The sequence below is a fragment of the Gigantopelta aegis genome, chromosome 8 (assembly GCF_016097555.1).
Source record: "Gigantopelta aegis isolate Gae_Host chromosome 8, Gae_host_genome, whole genome shotgun sequence".
NCBI classification, from domain to species: domain Eukaryota; kingdom Metazoa; phylum Mollusca; class Gastropoda; order Neomphalida; family Peltospiridae; genus Gigantopelta; species Gigantopelta aegis.
In genome coordinates this window covers 6,247,668-6,260,167 of record NC_054706.1, presented here as the reverse complement: position 1 = coordinate 6,260,167, position 12,500 = coordinate 6,247,668, and positions in this window count along the sequence as shown.

Below are 12,500 nucleotides of genomic sequence, written 5' to 3'. Positions count from 1 at the left end.
TAGACCAGTTATAATTACCTTGTGACAAAACGTAGACAATGGCAGATCTTTCATTCCCTAGACCAGTTATAATTACCTTGTGACAACACGTAGACAATGGCAGATCTTTCATTCCCTAGACCAGTTATAATTACCTTGTGACAACACGTAGACAATGGCAGATCTTTCATTCCCTAGACCAGTTATAATTACCTTGTGACAACACGTAGACAATGGCAGATCTTTCATTCCCTAGACCAGTTATAATTACCTTGTGACAACACGTAGACAATGGCAGATCTTTCATTCCCTAGACCAGTTATAATTACCTTGTGACAACACGTAGACAATGGCAGATTTTTCATTCCCTAGACCAGTTATAATTACCTTGTGACAACACGTAGACAATGGCAGATCTTTCATTCCCTAGACCAGTTATAATTACCTTGTGACAAAACGTAGACAATGGCAGATCTTTCATTCCCTAGACCAGTTATAATTACCTTGTGACAACACGTAGACAATGGCAGATCTTTCATTCCCTAGACCAGTTATAATTACCTTGTGACAACACGTAGACAATGGCAGATCTTTCATTCCCTAGACCAGTTATAATTACCTTGTGACAAAACGTAGACAATGGCAGATCTTTCATTCCCTAGACCAGTTATAATTACCTTGTGACAAAACGTAGACAATGGCAGATCTTTCATTCCCTAGACCAGTTATAATTACCTTGTGACAACACGTAGACAATGGCAGATCTTTCATTCCCTAGACCAGTTATAATTACCTTGTGACAACACGTAGACAATGGCAGATCTTTCATTCCCTAGACCAGTTATAATTACCTTGTGACAACACGTAGACAATGGCAGATCTTTCATTCCCTAGACCAGTTATAATTACCTTGTGACAACACGTAGACAATGGCAGATCTTTCATTCCCTAGACCAGTTATAATTACCTTGTGACAAAACGTAGACAATGGCAGATCTTTCATTCCCTAGACCAGTTATAATTACTTTGTGACAACACGTAGACAATGGCAGATCTTTCATTCCCTAGACCAGTTATAATTACCTTGTGACAAAACGTAGACAATGGCAGATCTTTCATTCCCTAGACCAGTTATAATTACCTTGTGACAAAACGTAGACAATGGCAGATCTTTCATTCCCTAGACCAGTTATAATTACCTTGTGACAACACGTAGACAATGGCAGATCTTTCATTCCCCAGACCAGTTATAATTACCTTGTGACAAAACTAATTTAAGACGATTATTAAGCAATGGTGACTAAGTCAGCTCTCAAAATTACCTTTATGGACAAACTAAATTAACGACAAGCGAACAATGCTAATGAATGTTTATGAAAATGGTGGACTTAAAATGATAATCCGATTGTTTATCCTATAATATTAATGTAAGGTGGTGATACCAGGACCCCCAAGTCTGGCATTTCCATATTTGTTTTCTGGTGATACTAAACGTTCTAAAAATAATAATAACGATGATCATTAAACAAGGTCACGAGTTCACTAGATCAGCACTTACAATGACCTATATGGAGGAACTATCATAAAGACGATCATTAAACAATGTTATCAGGTGACTAGATCAACTCTCACAATTACCTTCATTGACAAACTAACTTAAAGTCGTTTATTAAACAATATCACATGGTGACTAGGTCAACTCTCACAATTACCTTCATTGACAAATTAACTTAAAGACGTTTATTAAACAATATCACATGGTGACTAGGTCAACTCTCACAATTACCTTCACTGACAAACTAACTTAAAGACGTTTATTAAACAATATCACATGGTGACTAGGTCAACTCTCACAATTACCTTCATTGACAAACTAACTTAAATACGTTTATTAAACAATATCACATGGTGACTAGGTCAACTCTCACAATTATTTTCATGGAAAAACTAACTTAAAGGTAGTACAAAAACACAACAACTTTCGGCTGGGTCAAAGTTCGAGGTGGACCACACTTTTGATAGAGCAGTTAATACCACAAGTCCTGTATCGGATACCTATAAAAACAATTACTCACATTTTGTGCCGAACTAAGGTAGTTATAGACACAACCAGTTAACTCTAAAATGAGCAGCTTGAAGCACATTGTTTTTCTGATTCACTTTAATGGTGAGATATGTAGTATTTATATCCGTGTATCTGTTGATTGATTTGCAGCAGGTGTCAGTTTTAGCCACATGTGTTACTAGTGTCGTTTTGGGATTTCATTTGGTGGTATACACCCTATAGGACATATTCAGTGCATAATTATACGATACTAAAAGAGCTTCCATTTCGTATCATGTTTATGTCCAGAGTGAAATAATGTTCACTTGTCACGAGCTTTAGCTTGGCGTTCTAGTGGGACGTATCACTTTGATATGTACCAAGATATTTTAACCATATGAGTAATAATAAATTTAAAAAAATAATTTTGTCATGTAATTAAATTAAACTATACTATTTGATTAACTAGCCGTCACTGGACCATGCAAGTTCACAATGACCTTGACCATGACAGTAACTACTGTGCATGGCTCTGAATGGAGTTTGAATCAACGTTAGCACTGAGGAAAAGTTGGTTTCGGCCTGTAATTCATATTGTAAAATTGAATAATTTATTTTCACATGGTATTTGACTTGCCATATACAACTGCTTTTAAACATGATAATATAATATCTAGGCAAACTGAACTTAGATTTTAACAGCAATTTATTTTTATATTAAAAATAACATGTGCCATTATTGGGTTAATGTCTTTTATTGCCATTAACATAATTAATTTTTTCATGTATGAAATTCTGAAAATTCAAATAATTAAAGACTTTGATTTGTATTGTCATTTTGACATATTTATAGAGTACTAAGTTAAATTTTAGACAAATATATAGTTTTATGCAAAATTGTATTTATATTTGAAGACAAAATTTATCAAAGACATAATTAATTTGTTTGTCTCTATTGTGCCTTCTGTTTTTATTTATACATAACAATAAGCTTGTTAGACATATATTTAAGTCTCCAGATCAAATATTTAAAAAAACAGAAAACGGACTTAGTTTGCTCCCATGAAGTGCATCTTTAAGATTATACTAGATTCAGAACCAATTGTTCGAGATGCGAGTCAGTTGATTTTGTTTTGTTAAAGCTGTATTACCCAATGTCGCTAGCTAAATAATATGCTGGATTACAGATTGTTCGAATACATCCAACAGACATATTTAGAAAATAGATATCATTTAAAAACAGGGCGTTTTTAAAGTAATGATCAAAATTAAATATGTGAAAGCTGAATGATAATTCCAGATATCAAACATATTTAAAACCTCCAACTACAGTAGGCTATAAATAAAATATAGTCAGGAATATTGGTGGCTGCCAATGGTTTTGATGGTTCATTATGAACATTAGCATGGTTGATGGATTTGAAATTCCCGCATCTGGTGACTTGAAGATACCCACACTCAGCATACAGGATTCACCCCAATAGTGATGTGCGGGACATTAAGTTATTATTTCATACAGGTTGCAGTCATGTTGATTTTTCCTTCCTCAGACACTGTATGTTTTTTAATAGTGAGTTTTCTTTTATGTGGCTGTTAAGGTATTCATAATCTAGGGGTCAGTGAAGTGCATGTGTTTCAATGGTATCAGTTTAAGGAGTTGAGGTACTCTGCATATCCATGTTGTCTCTACGTATATAGCTGAGTATTAATTATTATTATTATTTAAATATGACGTGTTGCATTTGTTTTAGTGAGGTGAGTTTATCTCAGAATACAGGTGATGCTGGTTGTTATAACAAACACATGACAACACCTTTTGAGAAAGGTATGCTATCAGTATAGGTAGTACTAAACCAAATAACGTCCGGCTGGGTCAAAGTTGGAAGTGCACCGAACTTTTGACGGAGTAGTTAATACCACAAGTCCTTTGATTGGTGATAAATGTGAGTGTGTTTGTTGTAAAAAAAAGAAACCCAAAACCAAACTTAGTTTCATCTGAGCGAAAAATGTACGCAATTGTATTTTATCTAGTACGACTGGGGGCGGGATTTAGCTCAGTCAATTGAGTGTTCGCTTGAGGTGCTTGCATCGCAGGATCGAACCACCTCGGTGGATCCATTCAACTGATTTGTTTTCTCGTTCCATCCAGTGCACCACAACTGGTCAAAGGCCGTGGTATTTGCTTTCCCGTTTGTTGGAATGCGCATATAAAAGATCCCTTGCTGCATTAGGACAAATGTAGCAGGTTTTCTCTGATGACTACGAGTCAGAATTGCCATATGTTTGACATCATATAGTCAATGATTAATTAATCAATGTGCTCTAGTGATGTCGTTAACCACCCACCCCCCAAAAAACAAAAAACAAAAAAAACAAAAACCCCCCCCCCCCCCCCCCCCCCCCCCCACTGTATCAAGTAAACGTGTGCTTGAAACAGGTATGGGGCACATGTGAAAAAAAAGTACTCAATTTTTGTGCGGAGCTAGAGTAGTCATGGACGCTACCCATTATCTCTGAAATGAGCAGCTTTCGCCCAATTTTTTTTCTGATTCTAATTCTGTGTGAGGGGTGGAAATATTTATATTCATGGTGTATATGTCGATTGATATGTTGCAGCTGTGCGTTTTAGTCGCATCTGTTGCTATTGTCGTCTATGGAATTTGATTTGGTGGTATACACCCTATATATAGATGATCATTACACAATGCTATGAAGTGACTAGGGGGGGGGGAGAGAGAGAGAGAGAGAGAGAGAGAGAGAGAGAGAGAGAGAGAGAGAGAGAGAGAGAGAGAGAGAGAGAGAGAGAGAGAGAGAGAGAGATGTGATCATTACACAATGTTATGAAGTGACTAGGTCAACACTCAGTTATAATTTTTTCTGGGTGGATCTAGGACATTTTATAGTTAGAGCAATTAATTACAGCTACAGTGGAAGCGAAATGTCTGTTGTTAAAAAATTTGGAATTATAACGTGTATTCCAAAATCAAATAAGCCTAAGCAGTTTCTAAAAAATTGGAGACCTATAACACTTTTAAATTGTATTTACAAAATAGCCGCTGGTTGTATAGCTAACAGAATTAAAACAGTCTTGTATAAAATTATAAATAATGATCAAACAGGTTTTATAAAAGGTAGATACATTGGAGAAAACATTCGTTTAGTGTATGACATCATGCAGTATACAGAAACACATTCTATACCTGGTCTTTTAGTATTAATAGACTTTGAAAAAGCATTTGACTCAGTCTCGTGGTCCTTTATAGAAAAAGCATAACATATATTTAACTTTGACTCCTCAATAAAAAGATGGATAAAAACTTTTTATATAAGGAGATCCTCTCTCTCCGTATATGTTTTTAATTTGTGCTGAAATTCTTTCAATTTTAGTTAGAAATGACAATAATATAAAAGGTGTTTCTATTAATGGGGAGGAATACAGACTAACACAATACACAGATGATACTACTTTTATTCTTGACGGGACGTCCCAGTCTCTGAAAAATACAATGCTTTTACTTGATTACTATTCAGATATTTCTGGCTTAAAAATCAATTACACCAAGTCTAAGGCCATATGGATAGGCAGTAAAAAAAAATATTCAAAAGATGTATATCATCATGTGCGATAGAAGTTAGAATGGGGTAAAGATACATTCAGTCTACTTGGTATTAATTTTACACTTAACTTAGATGACATTATAGAATATAATTATAACTCAAACATTATAGAAATGCAGAATCTAACGAAGCTTTGGTCAATTAGAAAACTGTCTGTTCTTGGAAGAGTTACAGTTCTAAAATCTTTAATCATACCTAAAATCATCAATCTTTCCCTAACTCTTCCAAATCCACCAAAACACATGATTCAAACTTTTAAACACATGTTTGTTAAATTTATTTGGCAAAATAAACTAGAAAAAATCAAGAGAAATATATTAACACAAGATTATCGATATGGCGGTTTAAAGGTTCCTGATATTTTAAACCTTATTACATCTTTAAAAACGACGTGGTTACAAAGACTTTATTAGCAAAACGCAGCATGGACTAAACTTTTTGCGTCCACTGCAGGTTTAACAACAAAAGAATTTATTATATATGGTGATTACTTTATTGAAATTAAAAAGAAAAACATAACAAATATGTTTTGGCGAGATGTTTTATGCAGCTGGGCATTAGTTCAAAAACATCAAAAGTTCCAAATTACTGAAGATGTACAGGGACAAAATATTTGGTTTAATAGTAAAATACTGTTAAATAATAAACCATTTTCATACAAGAACTTTATTAAGAAAGGTATTATTTTTATTAGTGATCTGCTTGATGAGCAAGGAAAAGTTTTAAATTTCGAATGTTTCACACAAAAATATAACATAAACACAACAAATTTAAGTTATGCATCGTTGGTGAATGCTGTAAAAGCTTTTTTACAAATACAAAACAGTCTCAATATAACAGAATATATTGCAATCGAAATACCAATTCTGCCTTTTAAATTAAAAATGTTGTTAAATAAGAATGCATCAAGTAAGGCTATATACAGCACTTTGAATAATAAAATCAAAAACTCATAAAGCACAAACAAAATACGCAGATAAAGGTCTGATATTTGAGCATCATACATGGACAAATATTATCTTATACCATTTAAATGTGTGAAAGACACTTCATTAATATGGTTTCAATACAGATTGCTACACAGAATTCTTGGTACCAATACATTTCTACATATGATAAATTATATTGATTCAAATAAATGCGTTTTCTGTAATAATCTCCCAGAAACGCTACAACACCTGTTTTACGATTGTGACAAAGTCCGAGAACTTTGGGAAAATGTTGAAAAATGGATATTTATAAAAACTGGAATTCGCATTTCATTTACTAAAAATATAGTTATTTTTTGTATGATAGATTATAAAAAGGCAAAAAATATAAACTGAATAATAATTAATGTTAAATATTATATTTATTCAATGAAGATGGTTAAAAGAAATCTATGTATTGATACTATAAAAGCAGTGTTCGAGATTAACGGTATCCCGATATCCCGGGGATACCAGAATTTAATTTTGGATACCAGACTTCAAGAACCCAGTATCCCACCGGGATACCATATAATACTAAATTCTCATATGGGATACCAGATTTTGAAATATTAGTATCCAACTGGGATACTGTCCGAAAATTTTAATCTCGAACACTGAAAAGTGATTCTACAAAAGAAATTTCATATCGAAAACTATATCTATTATAAAAACTGTGAATATGATAAATTTAACATCGAATGGTCCAAGTGGCTTAATCTTTTCGATTAAAAAATACTAGAAACAACTTTGATTTTATCTACAGTATATAAATGTCTACACAGTTTCAACTTAAAAAAAAAAAATCTTATGTTTTGTTATCTCTATTATTAAATCTCATTACTCCATCTCTATTATGATAGTGTTACAATCACGATATTTCAAACTAACTAATATCTTCTCTCTTTTTTTTCCTGTGTTTTTCTCATCGTTGTTCACCTTTGTAATACTACAACCACTTTAAAAAAAAAAAAAATTCAACCTTGTTTTCTCTGTACTAGCCGTCCTCAGAACAAATAAACATAACAAATAGCTTACGGGTGTATATTCAGTCCACTTCAATATCCATGATTTATTTTATAAAAAAAAACTAAATGTAATATACAATTAAACAAACTGTGTACATATATCTAATTAAATGTGTGCGTATGTTGAATATATTTGAATATTTTCTATCCATATAAATTCTGTAAGGAATTGAGGCAAGGCACCCCAAACTTGACTTTGAAAAAATTATCTGGGGAAATAAAAACTTTAAAAAAAAACCCCAAAAAACCCCACACAGTTACCGCTATGACACACCTAATTTAGATCATCGGAAATACGGTGTTGTTATAAGAAATCAGTCAATGTTATCAACCCACAGTCCTATAGGAAATCAGTGAATGTTATCAACCCACAGTCCTATAGGAAATCAGTGAATGTTATCAACCCACAGTCCTATAAGAAATCAGTCAATGTTATAAACCAACAGTCCTATAAGAAATCAGTCAATGTTAGCCCACAGTCCTATAAGAAATCGGTCAATGTTATCAACCCACAGTCCTATAAGAAATCAGTCAATGATATAAACCAACAGTCCTATAAGAAATCAGTCAATGTTATCAGCCCACAGTCCTATAAGCAATCAGTCAATGTTATCAACCCACAGTCCTATAAGAAATCAGTCAATGTTATCAACCCACAGTCCTATAAGAAATCAGTCAATGTTATCAACCCACATTCCTATAAGAAATCAGTCAATGTTATCAACTCACAGTCATATAAGAAATCAGTCAATGTTATCAACTCACAGTCAAATAAGAAATCAGTCAATGTTATCAGCCCACAGTCCTATAAGAAATCAATCAATGTTATCAATCCACAGTCCTATAAGCAATCAGTCAATGTTATCAACCCACAGTCCTATAGGAAATCAGTCAATGTTATCAATCCACAGTCCTATAAGAAATCAGTCAATGTTATCAACCCACAGTCCTATAAGAAATCAGTCAATTTTATCAGCCCACAGTCATATACAAAATCAGTCAATGTTATCAACCCACAGTCCTATAAGAAATCAGTCAATGTTATCAACCCACAGTCCTATAAGAAATCAGTCAATGTTATGAACCCACAGTCCTATAAGAAATCAGTCAATGTTATGAACCCACATTCCTATAAGAAATCAATCAATGTTATCAACCCACAGTCCTATAAGAAATCAGTCAATGTTATCAACCCACAGTCCTATAGGAAATCAGTCAATGTTATGAACCCACATTCCTATAAGAAATCAATCAATGTTATCAACCCACAGTCCTATAAGAAATCAGTCAATGTTATGAACCCACAGTCCTATAAGAAATCAGTCAATGTTATGAACCCACATTCCTATAAGAAATCAATCAATGTTATCAACCCACAGTCCTATAAGAAATCAGTCAATGTTATCAACCCACAGTCCTATAAGAAATCAGTCAATGTTATCAACCAACAGTCCTATAAGAAATCAGTCAATGTTATCAACCCACAGTCCTATAGGAAATCAGTCAATGTTATCAACCCACAGTCCTATAGGAAATCAGTCAATGTTATCAACCCACAGTCCTATAGGAAATCAGTCAATGTTATCAACCCACAGTCCTATAAGAAATCAGTCAATGTTATCAACCCACAGTCCTATAAGAAATCAGTCAATGTTATCAACCAAGAGTCCTATAAGAAATCAGTCAATGTTATCAACCCACAGTCCTATAAGAAATCAGTCAATGTTATCAACCAACAGTCCTATAAGAAATCAGTCAATGTTATCAACCCACAGTCCTATAGGAAATCAGTCAATGTTATCAACCCACAGTCCTATAGGAAATCAGTCAATGTTATCAACCCACAGTCCTATAAGAAATCAGTCACTGTTATCAACCCACAGTCCTGTAAGAAATCAGTCAATGTTATCAACCCACAGTCCTATAAGAAATCAGTCAATGTTATAAACCAACAGTCCTATAGGAAATCAGTCAATGTTATCAACCCACAGTCATATAGGAAATCAGTCAATGTTATCAACCCACAGTCACATACGAAATCAGTCAATGTTATCAACCCACAGTCATATACGAAATCAGTCAATGTTATCAACCCACAGTCCTATAAGAAATCAGTCAATGTTATCAACCCACAGTCCTATAAGAAATCAGTCAATGTTATCAACCCACAGTCCTATAGGAAATCAGTCAATGTTATAAACCAACAGTCCTATAGGAAATCAGTCAATGTTATCAACCCACAGTCATATACGAAATCAGTCAATGTTATCAACCCACAGTCATATACGAAATCAGTCAATGTTATCAACCCACAGTCATATACGAAATCAGTCAATGTTATCAACCTACAGTCCTATAGGAAATCACTAAAGGTTATCAACCCACAGTCCTATAAGAAATCAGTCAATGTTATCAACCCACAGTCATATACGAAATCAGTCAATGTTATCAACCCACAGTCCTATAAGAAATCAGTCAATGTTATCAACCCACAGTCCTATAAAAAATCAGTCAATGTTATCAACCAACAGTCCTATAAGAAATCAGTCAATGTTATCAACCCACAGTCCTATAAGAAATTAGTCAATGTTATCAACCAACAGTCCTATAAGAAATCACTAAAGGTTATCAACCCACAGTCCTATAAGAAATCAGTCAATGTTATCAACCCACAGTCCTATAAGAAATCAGTCAATGTTATCAACCAACAGTCCTATAAGAAATCAGTCAATGTTATCAACCCACAGTCCTATAGGAAATCAGTCAATGTTATCAACCCACAGTCCTATAGGAAATCAGTCAATGTTATCAACCCACAGTCCTATAAGAAATCAGTCACTGTTATCAACCCACAGTCCTGTAAGAAATCAGTCAATGTTATCAACCCACAGTCCTATAAGAAATCAGTCAATGTTATAAACCAACAGTCCTATAGGAAATCAGTCAATGTTATCAACCCACAGTCATATAGGAAATCAGTCAATGTTATCAACCCACAGTCACATACGAAATCAGTCAATGTTATCAACCCACAGTCATATACGAAATCAGTCAATGTTATCAACCCACAGTCCTATAAGAAATCAGTCAATGTTATCAACCCACAGTCCTATAAGAAATCAGTCAATGTTATCAACCCACAGTCCTATAAGAAATCAGTCAATGTTATCAACCAACAGTCCTATAAGAAATCAGTCAATGTTATCAACCCACAGTCCTATAAGAAATCAGTCAATGTTATCAACCAACAGTCCTATAAGAAATCAGTCAATGTTATCAACCCACAGTCCTATAGGAAATCAGTCAATGTTATCAACCCACAGTCCTATAGGAAATCAGTCAATGTTATCAACCCACAGTCCTATAAAAAATCAGTCACTGTTATCAACCCACAGTCCTATAAGAAATCAGTCAATGTTATGAACCCACAGTCCTATAAGAAATCAGTCAATGTTATAAACCAACAGTCCTATAGGAAATCAGTCAATGTTATCAACCCACAGTCATATAGGAAATCAGTCAATGTTATCAACCCACAGTCACATACGAAATCAGTCAATGTTATCAACCCACAGTCATATACGAAATCAGTCAATGTTATCAACCCACAGTCCTATAAGAAATCAGTCAATGTTATCAACCCACAGTCCTATAAGAAATCAGTCAATGTTATCAACCCACAGTCCTATAGGAAATCAGTCAATGTTATAAACCAACAGTCCTATAGGAAATCAGTCAATGTTATCAACCCACAGTCATATACGAAATCAGTCAATGTTATCAACCCACAGTCATATACGAAATCAGTCAATGTTATCAACCCACAGTCATATACGAAATCAGTCAATGTTATCAACCCACAGTCCTATAGGAAATCACTAAAGGTTATCAACCCACAGTCCTATAAGAAATCAGTCAATGTTATCAACCCACAGTCATATACGAAATCAGTCAATGTTATCAACCCACAGTCCTATAAGAAATCAGTCAATGTTATCAACCCACAGTCCTATAAAAAATCAGTCAATGTTATCAACCAACAGTCCTATAAGAAATCAGTCAATGTTATCAACCCACAGTCCTATAAAAAATTAGTCAATGTTATCAACCAACAGTCCTATAAGAAATCACTAAAGGTTATCAACCCACAGTCCTATAAGAAATCAGTCAATGTTATCAACCCACAGTCCTATAAAAAATCAGTCAATGTTATCAACCAACAGTCGTATAAGAAATCAGTCAATGTTATCAACCCACAGTCCTATAAGAAATTAGTCAATGTTATCAACCAACAGTCCTATAAGAAATCACTAAAGGTTATCAACCCACAGTCCTATAAGAAATCAATCAATGTTATCAACCCACAGTCCTATAAGAAATCAGTCAATGTTATGAACCCACATTCCTATAAGAAATCAGTCAATGTTATGAACCCACAGTCCTATAAGAAATCAGTCAATGTTATCAACCCACAGTCCTATAAGAAATCAGTCAATGTTATGAACCCACAGTCCTATAAGAAATCAGTCAATGTTATCAACCCACAGTCCTATAAGAAATCAGTCAATGTTATCAACCTACAGTCCTATAAAAAAAATTCAATCAATGTTATCAACCCACAGTCCCATACGAAATCAGGCAATGGTATGAACCAACAGTCTCATAAGAAATCAGGCTATGTTATGAACCAACAGTCATATAAGAAATCAGGCAATGGTATAAACCAACAGTCTCATAAGAAATCAGGCTATGTTATGAACCAACAGTCCCATAAGTAATCAGGCAATGTTATGAACCAACAGTCCTATAAGAAATCAGGCTATGTTATGAACCAACAGTCATATCAGAAATCGGTATATGCTA